The sequence below is a fragment of the Myotis davidii genome, unplaced genomic scaffold (genome assembly GCF_000327345.1).
Source record: "Myotis davidii unplaced genomic scaffold, ASM32734v1 scaffold135, whole genome shotgun sequence".
In the NCBI taxonomy this organism is placed as follows: domain Eukaryota; kingdom Metazoa; phylum Chordata; class Mammalia; order Chiroptera; family Vespertilionidae; genus Myotis; species Myotis davidii.
Window position 1 is genome coordinate 5,581,863 of NW_006289813.1, and position 14,144 is coordinate 5,596,006.

Below are 14,144 nucleotides of genomic sequence, written 5' to 3' on the forward strand. Positions count from 1 at the left end.
AGGAAAATATATAAAGTAAGTTGCTCACTTGCCTGCCTGCCTGATCTCCCCTACCGCCCCCCTGCCAGCCTGATAACCTCTAACCACCTCTGCCTGCTGGCCTGGTCGCCCCTAACTGCCCTACCCCCTGCTGGCCTGGTCACTCCCAACTGCCCCCCTGCCAGCCTGGTCGCCCCATGCATCCTGCTGTTCAGTCGTTTGGTCATCCCTCACTAACGCCCCTGCCAGCCTGGTCACCCCAGGCAGCCTCCTGGTCGTTACTGTTACTGTGATGGCATCCCAGACAATTTTTGTATTCCTCTATTATTAGTATAGTTATCTGTCAGGAAATAGCGTCTAAAAAAGGGAGTTGTCTAGAAAAGGAAGGATTATAAGCAAAGGGCAGAAAACCTCAAGAAGACAGATTGTGGCTCCATCCATGAAAGTACTTTCTAACCCCTGAATCAACTGCACGGGAAGGAGCGGGCTCTCCCTGGGACAGCTCAAACAGGATGTCCAGGAGGCTGTAGATCAAATTCCTAATTCCAACGGCCGGTTGAACTAAGCAAGGTTAGATCCAGCTCTGAGAGTCTAGAGTTCTGTGCTCCAACCTCCACCTCCCTCCCTCTCATTCCTGCCATTCACAACTTCACATTGGTGATGCAGCCTCACCATGGTTTTGCCTCAGAAATAACTCTGAGCAAGACTTGGGAAGAGGTAATGTTTGCCCTAGGTGCTCTCCACCTGGGGACCTTATCTCACCCATTGCTGCCTCCTCACTAGGTCAGGTGCCACCTGGTACAACTGGTTAAGTAGGCCTTCTAACACCCCCTCAACTACACCATGCACATGTCCACCTATTCACGTAAGGCTTCCCTTATCCAGAAATCTTCATGAATCTCTTTAGACAGTGGTTCCAGGAAAGAGCAAAGACTGTCTCTACCTTTTGGGTTAGATAGTTTTGCCCAGCAGTATGTCCATTTTTGTCCTTCTCTGGACAAGGAGGGGGAGCTTTGGTAAACATATTTGTTCAGGAGAGCAATCCACACAGAAATCTATCTGTCTTAAGCATCAAATTGACAAATTCATGATCCAATCTTCTGGGAGAAACATTTCTTTGAACAAGTTCTAAGCAAAGGGAAATTATTCCAGGCCCCTCATTCAATAAATATTTTGTCAAATACAATGAACAGTGCAGTGAACGAGACACTAACGGTGCCGCAGAAATAAAAAAGAAATGTCAAATGTATTCCTTGCCCTTCGAATTGTACTGGGAAGAAGAGACAACCCCCATAGGAAGCCAAGTGATAACACAGGCATATGGCTCTATGAGGGCCATATGGCTGCACAAGCCCAGTGGCCCTGAAACCCTAGTGTGCTTGAGAATCCCTGGGGAATGGAGTCAGTAAAAACGCAGATCCCTGGCTCTACCCGGGAGATTAAAGTCTAGGTCTCTAGTGAGTCTGAGAAATCTGCATTTTAAATAAGCTTTTAAATAATTCTGATGTGGGTGGTCCACGGGCCATCTTTGACGAACACTGGTCCAGCCAACGGCTTTCTGTAGATGACGAGAGGAAAGAAGCCCAGTGGGCAGGCCAAGGGAAGGAGCTATTTTTGTTTAAACCTTAAGAAGCTGATGAGGAATCCTTTTCATCCCTTCTCTGCACAGTGGAGAGTTTTGAAGGAGAGCCAGTACCTCGCCATTATCTGGAGAATGCAGTTGGCGCTCGGAATAAAAAGGGGCACATACAACCGGGTCTAGAGTTGAGGAAACCCGCTTATCTGCATCTGAGTCGAGGGCAGTCTGAGGCTGGAAGGTGGTGTTATGACTCACGGAAGCTTTCACATCTATTGTTTCTCTTTTCCTGGGTGGCTTTGCCAAGGACCTCATAGATATCATTATTTTCAGATTACTGTTATTACACGCATTCTTCTTGAAAAAAAATACCACTTAGCTTTTATCTCCATAGAGGGAGGACCAAGTTTCAGTTGTTTTCTTATCTTATTATGTAAAACAATCAGCGCACTGCCCCGCTGGCTCTCTTATTTGTGGGTGTGGTGGAGAGCAAGAGGCCAGAGGGAGAGAGGGAACTGTGGGGAAGCCCTCCAGTCTCCTCCAGCCCTTCCCGGAAAGCCATTCACTCTTTCACAACTTTTGTAGAGCACCTACTATGCTCCAGGCACTATCCTAAGACTGGGGCTTCCATTCCCGATGAGGGAGACATCATTAATAAACGAACAAATATGTAAATTGGAAAATAACAGCAGTAATAAGTGCTGTGAGGATTTTTGTAAGCCAGTGACATCATAGAGATTAGACTGGGAGGCCAGGGAGGAGGTGAGGGGAGCAGCAGTAGGGAGACCTGGAAAAAGAATATTCCAGGTGCCTTAGGGAGGGAATGGGCCATTCAACAAACAGAAAGAAGGTAAATGTGGCTCCAGACAAAACCAGATCAGAGCATAAAAGTAATAGAGACTTTGGAGAGAACTCAAAGGTTCAACCTCAGATGGGAAGAAAGAGAAACTAAAGCCTTGGATTGACTTAACAGTTTCCCTCGAGACCCAGTGGACAGAGTGGTACCCAGTTCCCTGTGGACATGGCAGAAAGTGAGCTCAAACTGCATTATGAGCAAATAAAGTCTGATATGAAGGAAAGGAGTTTCTGCAATTTAGCAGGCATGAGTGATTGATGAGTAACACTATCCAGAAACTGACAGGCTGTGAAGCAGGCCGCTACCTCCAGGTCATTTCGGCCTGGAATTTCTGGCCCAGGGAGAGCAGTTACGGCTTTTTCCCACAGTGGGTTTCAGAACAGAAGCCAAAGAGAGATATCAGCAAGCTTTCTGAAAGCCATGAAATGATGGGATTTTTATACGCTGTGACTGCACCAGGCTTTGCATCTCTGTACTTGTACGTATTTATCAAACCAGTTGAGGATCACTGGTGGGTGGCATTTCAATGAGGGGATTGCAAACTAAATCCAAAGAATTTTTATGGAAAATGATATTTCATTCAACACTTATGTTTGTTCTGCTGACTCAGGATCTGACCTTTAAAAGCGGCCTTTCGTAGAGGTCAAGGTGAGAGCCGGCCTGCTTTGCTTTGGCCTGGCCCCTGGCCTTGTCTCAGGCCAGCTGTAATACGGTGGCTGGATAAACACAGGATGCCCAGTTAAACTTAAATTTCAGAAAAAGAAAAAATAATTTCAGTAAAAGTATGTCCTATGCAATGTTTGGGATATACATATACAAAAAATTATTCGGTGTTTTTTTTCTGAAATTCAAATGAATTGAGTATCCTTTATTTTCATTTGCTAAATCTGGCAATCGTCCTCTGTCAAAGTGTATGAACCAAGTTCTTATCCAGCATTGAGCCCCCCACGGGGCTTCTCAGAGTAGAATTTGCTTCTACCCTACATACTGGGAGCATATGGGATCAGGTCTCTGGATCCTCTCTCACCCCATTCACAAGCCCTCGGTCTGGGAGCATATCCCCCACAGCCCTTCGGGGGACCGGCTGGCCTGACATGTGAATGATTAGACAAGGCCAGACTCAAAGACCACCCTCTGTTTTATGGCAAAAGGGCCCCAGAGTATGGCCCCTGCTTAGCCTGACTGCACTTCCCAATGTCCATCCTAAAGACTGTGTGTGTCTCAGTTTTTCTGAAGGGCCATTCTACTCAAAACCTTTCTGAGCCTCTACTCCTGCGCTATAACTTTAAGCCCTAAGAAAAGGATTCCCTACATCCAAATGCTCCAAGGGGCCTAAATTACGAATCCCAAGGGCCTCTGCACATGGATGCTCAGGGGTGTCCCTCAGGCCAGGCCTTCTAACCGGGCCCTCACCCTGCACTCAGCAGCTCCCTGGGTGCAGATGCTCTTGCATATTCACCAGACTCACCCTTCTCTTGCCCAGAACCTCGGTAACCTGAGGCCAGGCCTGGGCCGCATGCCCTGGGCACCAGTGGCTATGTGCCAGGGTATTGCTGCTGGGATTTGCTCTGGCCTCTGAAATACGCCGCCTCAGATGGCCTGACTCCCCAGACCCTGCCAGCCTGCTCTGCCCAGAGAGACCAGACAGTAAGACCATTCAGCCATCACTTGGGACCATGAGTTCTATACTCTGGTCACATAGTATACAAACAATGCTTCCCCCTTGTCCCCCAAAAGTCCCTTAGACAAGTTCAACCCCCTTGCACCAGCAGTTCAGAGCATTCTGACCAAGTGTTTCCCTGACCGCCCCGTGGCCTTCACTGCCCGGGCACCACGACGCGGAAGCCCAGCAGGGCACTCGGGTTGGCAGCGTGCAGCATCCTCTCCTTAAAATCCCTACCCAGCTCTAAGGGCAAAGCTGTCCCACCCAATTGTCTGCCCTCCTGTGACCATCCTCCCTCTCAGTTTTGGGATCTGGTCTCCGGACCCTCTCTCACCCACTCACTAGCCACATCTGCATTAGGGATGCTGGGGCCACTGCACTGCGGCTTGACAGAGGAACGATGGAAGGTCTTTTGCCACCTTATCATCTTGAAAAAGCACGAACCTACCAAGTTTAGGGCCTGAAACCTATTCCAAACAGACAGCGTCTCTCCCTGCCCCGTTTCTCTCGCAGGATCCTAGGGACCCATCTCCCCAGCTCAGCAGTGCAGACTGACGTCTCCCATATTATTTTCTCAGGCTGAGGCTGCAGTTCCCCATCCGGCCCTTGCATATTATTTCATTGTTTATCTTGACATACAGGTTTGTCCCAGAGGGGCATGCTTAAAAAGTGGTGTGGCATCCCTGGATACAGAGACATGCAGCTTTAACTTAGCGGCCCCCCTCCTGCCAGACTCCTCCCAATTATTCTGCAGGCTTCTCTGCCCCGAGGGCAGTTTGCAGCTCCAGGGCACTGGAATTGGCTTTTAAAAAATTCCTTCCTCTCTGTGCCCCATGTGAGGGGGCATTGTGTGCTCTCTAAATAATAAGACTGGCTTTGTGTGACCCAACTGGACAGGGCCCTGGAGAGATTTTTCAGTTGCAGAGAGAACAGTCGGCTGCACCCCAGGAAACCAAGAAGTTTCCAGACCAGAAGGAAAAGTCCATGACAGCAAGATTTCTTTTTTCCTCCTTTAAATTGTATTGTGAACTAATTCCTCTCTCCCACTAGTGTTTAGGGTAATTGGGTAAAAGTGTAGCAGAAAAATCCAAGTTTATATTTTGGATCCAAGAAATAATAGCATTTAATCAGATGCCCCCCACCCCCCACCCCATCCATTGCTAACAAAAAGTCAACATATCATTTCAGAGCTCTTATTATATGCGAGGCATTGCCATCGATCAAGGTAATTATTTATTACATTTATTGATTTCCTATTTGAGATCCCACACTAGCTAGAAGTTAAAGGGTTAGAAAGAGGTAGAAGTCAGAGTGCCTGACCTCCAGCTCGCAACAAACCACTCAGGAGAAAACGCTGACCAGAAGTGACCACCTCCGCTGTGCCAGGCACGGGCCTGGAGACTTACATACATATATTACCTCATTCAGTCACCTCAGTAATCCTGCCTGGAGATTTACATACATATATTACCTCATTCAGTCACCTCAGTAATCCTGTGAGGAAGACAGCAAGTGTCTCCATTTTATAGATGTGGAAACTGATATCCACAGAAAATACTTGTGGTAGGCAGATGAATGCCTCCTCTCCCCCTGCCCCCCTCCCCCACCACACAAAGAGGTACATGTCCTAATCCTTGTGAATATGTTCCCTCAAATGGCAAAAGGGGCTTTGCAGAAGTGACTAAGTTGAGACTCTTGAGATGGAGATTCTCTTGGATTATCTAGGAGGCCCCAATGTAATCTCAAGGGTCCTTGTAAGATGTAGGAAAGTCAGAGACAGATCAACAGACATGTGACAAGGGAAACAGAGTCTGGACTGATGTGGGGCCACAAGCTAAGGAATGCAGGCAGCCTCTGGAAGCTAGAAAAGGCAAGGAAATGGATTCCCCCCTGACGATACCAGCCTCACCGACTCAACCAAAGACTGAACAGCAGAACCGTAAGGTAACAGACATGTGTTGTTTTAAGGCACTAAGTTTGTGGTCACTTGAGCAGCAATAAAAAATTAACACTGTTTGCTTTTCCAGTCCTGCCCTAACTGCATTCCAGAGCTGGCCAGAGAAGGTTACTGCACACTGGTAGAGCCAGGCAGGGCTGCCATGTTGCCTAACTGGCCCCTGGAATTTTGCAAAGTAGGGACCCACAGCAGGATTCACACCAAGTAAATGTGTCTTTAAAGTCCATGTCCTCTTTCCTTTGCTGATCTGTTCCTTAAAGATAAAATTTCAAAGCAGAGGCAAAATGACTGAAATATTCCATAATAACATGGCATGCTTAATGAATGAGTAAGGAGTCCAGGAAATACGTGAGTTCCAAGAGTTACTGGTGTGTGCTGCAGTGATCAGAGAAGATTGGCAGAGGAGATACAGCTTAACCTGGGCCCTACGGGATGGGCACAATGCAGGTAACACCAGAGACAAGCAGAAGGCATGGTAGATGGGGGATGGTCTGATCTAAGAAATGTTACTAGAAACAGAAAGAATAAACCAGTCTTACCACCCCTTATCCCCCCTCCTACCCTCACCTCATCCTCAGCTCTGGATTCCATGAAATCTTCCAACCAAAGTCTTGGCAAAGGCCTTGGACAATATCCTGTGGTCTCCCCTACCTCACAGATGACTAATCTTGATCCAAAGAGGTCTAATTTGTTTTCCTTGCCCACAGTCACCCAGTGATCAAGTCTCCCAGTCCAATGCTCCCCAGCAATGCAAAACAAAGTGTTTTGAGTTCTTCAAAGTGAACCAGCACATTCTTCATGCGTGTGAGTGAACAGTTTGATTCAGCATGTACAAATGAGAACAATTTGGGTTGGAATTCCAGACTTTGACCTAGGTAAGGCAATGTTATTAAATGCAAGTACAGTGAGTTCAGAAATATACTTTTAAGCCACTTTTAATTTATAATTGAGTAAATTTTGAGAGGTAGCATATAATAAAGATGACCCTGGGCAGATAACCCTATCTCTAGTCCTGCGTTCTCTTGTCACCTGCAATATGACATTGAGCAGACTCTGTTACATCTTCTGTGAAATGAGAACTTGGTCTTAAGATTCTCTTAATCATTTAAGATGTTTTGGGCCATAGGCAACAGGAATCCTGATTCAAGCTGGTTAAAATATTAAGAAACTGTATTATCCTGCAAAAGAGAAAGCTGAGTCGCAGGGCAGCTTGGGGTCTGTATTAGTCAAGATTCTCCAGAAACAGAACCAAAGGAAGAGATATTTAAAGTGATTTATTATGAGAAATTGACTCACATGATTATGGAGGCTGAGGAAGCCTATGATCTGATGTCTGCAAGCTGGAGTCCCAGAAAAGCTGGTGGTATAGTTCCAGTCCAAAAAGGGGAGCCAGCGGTGTGAGTCCCCCCTGAATCTGAAGAACCAGGAGCACCAGTGCCTGGGGGCAGGGAAAGACAGATGTCCCAGCTCAAGCAAGAGAGTAAATTCACCCTTCCTCTACCTGTGTGTTCTACTCAGGCCCTCAGTGGATTGGATGCTGCGCTGCACGCCCGCCCCCGCCCCCCACATCCCCCCCTCCCCCCCACACAATGAATAGCTTGAGTCTACAGATTCAAATGCTAATCTCTCTGAGAAACACCCTCAAAGACACACTCAGAAATAATGTTTTATCAGCTACCTGGGCATCCCTTAGCTGGTCAAGTTGACACATAAAATTAACCATTACAGGGGTTGATCAATGATATCATCCAAAACCTAGGTTTTTCTATCTTTCTCTCTATTCTTGTCATCCTGAGTATACCCTTCATCCTTATGCTGTAGGAAAATGACTGCTGTAATCCTGAACATTACAGTCAGACACAGCATCCAGGAAAAGGAGAGAGAATCCCCCAGAACAGCAGTCGCCAACCAGCGATCCATAGATTACTGGTGAGGTCCAAAAGGTTGGCGACCGCTGGTTTAAGGAAACCTTTGGAGCAGCGGTCACCAACCAGTGGTCTGCGGACAACTAGTGGCCTGTGAGATCCAAAAGGTTGGTGGCCACTGCCCCAGAAGACTTCCCTCACATAGCACTGGCCATCACTGAGTTACACATGCCATTCCTGAACCAATCACTGGAAAGGAGATGGGGGGGGAGGGGGCGGGCATCATTTCAGCCTCTCCAGAGGGAACACTGAACAAAATTGTGATTCTGTGTAAAAGGAAAATAGGGGAAATTGCAGCTGGATCAGAAATTCATCTCTAGTCCCTCAGAGATCCCTTCTTCTAGCTCTACAAATCCATAAGTTTAAAAAGTCATTGATTACCTGATACAGTTAAACCAAGCATGCCAAACTTGCAGCCCAGCCAATATAACGGTATATAAGGAACGTTTCAATAAAAATTTCGTAACTTAATTTTTACAATATCCTATGATACATAATTATTAATAACGAACTACAACATTCACTAATGACTGATGACTATAATCGTGTTGCTTTCATTTCCCTTACACACCTTACGTGCAGGCATACCATTTCTCTCTACTAATACTAACAGCAAATATTTCAGCAGCCAATTGCCATGTCATTAGTCTTGTACTGACTTGTTTGGTGTGCGCAACAGGAAATATTTCACTTTCGGAGAACAAGAAAAATAGGTTTATTTGCATTACGCTTATTAATTTGTGTAGTTATTCAGTGTCTGGTCAGTTAATGTTCAAGAAAAATATTAAATTTTTATTAAAATGTTCTGCTATTTTATGTTAACAATTACTCATTTCTTTCAGCCCTTTGTTTTCAGCATGCCTCTATCGAAATAAACCTACGTTTCAATGAAAATTGAAGCTTTTTTTTTGCGGCCCACATAAGCTTAAACCTTGTTTATTTGGCCCATGTTAGCCTTTGAGTTTGACATGCTCGCTTTAAACCCAGGCTGCCAATCTACATGCCGACCCAGAACCAAGTGCTGCGTTCTTTACCAGAAGATACTTTCATGCAGCATCTTCTCTAGGGGATCCTGACCACACCACACCGAGACACCTATCCCCTTGAGTCCACTCTGCCTAACTGCTCTCCAGCATTGATCCTGGAAGAGGCCTGGTAATGTGGTTGTGTAGGTGAATGAGAGAAAACTTTTGCTATTAATTTATGCAAGTTACATGAAAATCAGCCAGCCAACCTCCCTGTTTTCTACTCTCAGACAATCCAAAAAAATCTGGTGACATAATGATTACACAGTGAGGGGTTGGGCGTGGATGGGGATGTTACATTTTCTTAAAAGAAAATTCAAATTGGCTATTAGAGTTATTGACCTAACATTGGCCATTGGCAGGTAATATTTGTTTAAATTCACTTCCAGATCATTTGAATGAGGAATAACATTTTTCCATAGTGTAGACCAGGCTCCTAGAATTATTTCTAAAAGCTACAATGACTATTGTAAAGAAAGGAGTAAACAGACAGACGTTTGATGAGAAATTTTATACTTCTTGTGAGTCTTTTTTTTTTTTTAGGGGCTCAGTGTGTTTGCTCCATTCCAATTACTTGTCTCTTTCTTCTCTGGCTGGATTAGTAACTATTCAATTCAACCGAAGCATAGAACAATGTCACTAAAATGATTGTTCTTCTCCCAGCAGGATACTTAGGTTTTGACTGAGTAATCAAACTCTGTAAGAAATTTCACCAAGATATTTATTATACCAAGTAATGGGAAAAGGAGTTATGTTTTGTTACATAATATATTGTAACTACTAGAAGAAAGAGACAAAAAAAAACCTTCCTTAAACATGAAAGTCACACGTAGGTGGTAATAATTTATGTCCCCATCTCACAACAGTTTTACCACGACCACGAGAATAAGAAGCATATAAAATAATAAAGTATATTTGAATGAATGAAAGAATAGAGCATTTTTCAAGTTCTAATTTTTCTACCAAGTTGTTGCTGGTGGTTGTTGAACTATGGGGAAGGCATTCTATTCCTGTTATAAGACTTGAATTCATCATATAAAAGTAAGCCTAGACAGCACGTTGAGGTGAATTCCATAAGACCTGCGATAATAATTCGTTCTTTCCATTGAACCTCTAAGCAGATCTACTCACAGACGTTACCTGCCTCACATGGGGTTCATTTCCACTGATCCTCCTTGGTGGAGATGCTGATAAGCACTGTAAGGGCCCAAACAAAGAGAAGTAAGAGAGAAGAACCAGGAAATAAAAAAGACTCAGAATCACCTACAAACTGAATAATTAGTGCTCGATAAGCAGTGGGTCTAACAGGAACCAAATGAGAGAATAAGTGGTATGTGTCCGTTTTCTTTCAGATGCTCATTTCAGGTCCCAGGGTGATTCCACCTCCCAGGCTGTCTCCGCAAAGGGAATGAAGCACATTGGTTTGGTGGAGACTTCTTATTTGGTGTCTTTGAGAGCACATATAGCATTGATTTTTGTACCTTTCACTTTCCTGCTTGAGGTTTTTTTCTTGGGTGGAAGGCATCTTTTAAAACCTTTGGTTTTTACACTTCCAGGATCTATGCATTAGTCACAGTTATTTAGGGGGCGAGCGGGGTGGGGGGGGCGGGGTGCAGGTCAAATAACTTTAAAATCAAAACCTAAACCTAAACCAATGGCTTCTTCATTTCAAGAAAATGCAAGGATGTGTAGGTTTCCTGCAGTGATGGGGTTTGGCCTGAATGATAAAGGATCTCAGAGTCAGTGAGCTGGAGTTCAGGCCTGGGAGCTAGGCATCATGGGCTCTCTGCTCAATTTCAACTCCAAGTCAATTGGCTGCGTGATCTTTCAGCCAAGTGTTCCCTCCAGGATGTGCTAAAAAGATCAACGCCTGAGAGAACCGTAGGCAGGCTGACCACATTCTGCAAGCGTGGCCTTTGAACTACCGAGTGTATCAATTCACCTGAAGACTTGTTAAAAATGCAGTTTCCTAAACCCCATCCCTGACACTTCCAGGGCAGCCCTGGAATCTGTGTTTTCAATAGGCTTCTCAGGCCATTTTTATGCTCATTGAAATATGAGGACCACCTCTAGACTCCTGGGACTCACATGTGGTCGAGCCCGGCAGCATCAGCAGCATCTGGGAGCTTGTTAGAAATGCAGGTTCTCGGGCTCCATCTCAGACCTCCTGAATCAGAACCTGCATTTTAGCAAGATCCCCAGAGAATTCCTTAGAGTTTGAGAAACACATTCCTAGAATAGCTTTGTCTTGTAACCTAGTTCTCAGTGGCTGGGAAGAGAGGTAATACAGCATTGCAAAAAGGGGCTTCTTCTTACCTCTAAACTACATGTCAGAGTCACTGAGGAGTTTTTAGCAATACCGACATCTCAGCCCTGCTATCGGCCAATTTAATTCCGCTTCCTAGATGTGGTACCTGGGCATCGGTGTTATTAAGAGTTCCTCAGTTCACTCTGCTATGCAGCCAGAATTGAGAACTACTGTTCTATTGGAGCAAATTCAGAATCAAAGCTAAAAGCCCTAAGTACAGAGCAACAAGCTGGGTCTCACTGCCCTGAAAAGCAATCAGGCATTTGCCTAGTAGCAAGGGATTCCTAAAATATTTTCCTTCTTCTAAGAAGAGGCAGCTTTGGCCTTTTGAATGGCTACTCATTGTCCATGCCTCATAAAAATATGCCGGGCCTCCAGTGCCCGGAGCTCAAGAGCAGCATTCCCATTCCCTTTGTGAGTCAAGGCCGGGCTCTGGGCATCCTCGCGATGGGAAATGGCTCCTTCTGAGGCAGCATTTCTCTTGGCTTTCTCTGCCCCTGGGATTTGTGATTCTGGACAAGGCATATGCCTTCTCACCATGTCATTTTCCTCATTTGCAGGGGGAAAACACAGTATCTATTGAGTGCTTTGGTTAAGCTGACTGGTGCCCCTGGCCCCAGTCCAGTGACTACTTCTCTTTGTAGCAGTCCTCAGCTGGGGGTGAGCCAGGAGGGAGATGGCTGCCCACTTAGAAGCACCCCCCTCCCCACCCCCCTCCCCTTGCTCTCTATTGGTGAGTCCTCCAAATGCCGGCTTGTTCTGCTGATTCTCTTCAACCCAGGCAGGCCCATAAGAAAGCCGTGGAACAGGTTTGAGAACAAAAATGCTACTAGATTCCTTTGAAATAACTGAGTTTAGTTTCAGTCCAGATTCTGGTGGATCCAGACTGTAGGAATATAAGCTTTTTTTCCTCCTAATTGGTATGGATAAATTCTCTTGAACTCAAACTGCAATGATAGCACATGGCCTCCTTTGCCTTTATTTCTATAATTACGGATAGTTTGTATTTCTTTTTAACATCCTCATATCAGATGCACTGCATTCATCTTCCCCATTGAGTCTCTACCTGCTGCTGCTAATATTGAGAGCTTGCAACGTACCAGACATATTGCCATGTGATCCTCACATCCATCCTCAGAGTTAGGTGCTTTTAGTATACCCATTTTACAGATACAAAATTGAGGGTTAGATAAGTTAAGTAACTTGCCCCAGGTCCCACAGGGTGAGAGTGGCAGAAACTGGACTTCATCCAGATCTATGTGATTCCAACCACATACGGCTACAAACGGGTCCTGTCCCTGAGTTAGAATGTTTCTGTGCTTCCTGGAGATAGGACCTCTGCCACCAGACCTTCCCTTTGCTCTGCTCCTTTAGGAACAGGCTGGAGTGTGTATCAGAGTCAAAAGGATTTAGAACCAAAAATGAGGGTAAGGAGAGTGGGCTGGGAGAAGATTTCGATTCTTATGTTATACCATATACCAAAATAAATTCCATATGACTTAAAGTTTTTAATAAAGCAAAGGAAGCACTAGAGGAACATATAGAGATAAATACAAAATCTTGAGGTAGGGAAGGACTTTATAAACAACAACAAAAAACACCAAAAGCAGAAGCCATACATTAAAATATTAAGAATTTCAATTACACAAAAATGTTCAGTGCAAATTTAAAAAGCAATTGATAAATTGAAGAAAAAAACTGCAAAACACAGGAGAATTGATTGAATGTATAAAACACAAACCAGTAAGAAAAAGATGAATACTCCAATTAAATAATAGGCAAAGATAAAAGAATAAAAAGACTAATATTCATGATTGATGATGATGAATTCTGGCAACAGACTTCTGCATTCTCTGCAGGTGGGAGTATGAATGGACATAACCTTTCTAAAGGTCAATTTGACAAAATGTAGTAAAACTTTTTAAAAATGCAGAGCAGTTAACCCAGCTGTTTTGAGCAATGGATCTTAAGGAAATAATTTAAAACATGCATAGTGACCCAGCAGGAGACTGACCCCTGAATGGTGTGGACAGAAGCAAAAAACAGCCACACTCTAAAAGCCCAGTAAAGGAGAGCTGAAACTAGCACACTGCAAGACTGTATACCCAACTACATTCATTGGGAAGATATTCACAACGTATTGTTTGAAAAGAAAAAGCCAGTTGTCCCATAGAATAACTGTGTTTGTACTCAAGACATACAAAAAAGGTCTGTCTCTAGGTAACGAAAGCAAGTTGGGTTTTTATTTTCTTCCCTTTGCATGTTTGCATTAATTCTACAATAAACATGCACTGCTTTTGTAATAATAATAATAAAAAAAACAGAAGTGGTAAAAGAATCACAGAGCCTCAGTCCTAGTCCCCAGTTAGGAGGGGTAGATGGAGTCATAGAATTGATCCACACCCTCTCCCGAGGGTAGCAGAAACCTGCCCCAGAGGGAGCTGAGACCTGCCCGGCCCCGGTTGGCCCCCTAGAGGCCTGCTCTTCCTAAATTCAAACTAACCTTCAGTCCCCAACCCTCCTCAGAGAAACCTGGGCGCCCAGTTCAGTCCATACCCCCCTGTGTGTGCGCAGGAAACTGGGGGCGTGGGCAGAGGCCGCCTGCGCCGGAGGGAGAAGGAGGGGCACTGGTTTCGGCGCAGCCCCTCCTCCGGCCAAGCGCGGTGTTCGTTTCCCGGAGATGAGTTTCTCTCCTGTGGACCTGCCTGAAACCGTCCTTCCGACTCCTGCCCTGGGTTAAGACGCACTTGGGACAGAAGGTGGCTGCCTCCCTCTGCGAGTGCTGGCAGCCCCTGCGGCCTCGCAGCCCCCCTCTCGTCCCGGGCCCACCCCGAACACGCCTCCGATCGCCCCAC

At 45.2% G+C, this 14,144-nt stretch overlaps 1 long non-coding RNA gene across 1 annotated transcript in view; it reads right to left on the minus strand.

The window, feature by feature from the left end:
* The window catches only part of LOC107182886, a 21,614-nt gene extending 11,433 nt beyond the window's left edge, over window positions 1-10,181 (minus strand). The window contains exons 1-2 of the long non-coding RNA XR_001513646.1: window positions 10,122-10,181; window positions 7,328-7,469 (exon numbers count right to left, since the gene is read on the minus strand). This is a non-coding gene — a long non-coding RNA (uncharacterized LOC107182886). The remainder of the gene's footprint in view (window positions 1-7,327; window positions 7,470-10,121) is intronic.
* Window positions 10,182-14,144: the final 3,963 nt, after the last annotated feature.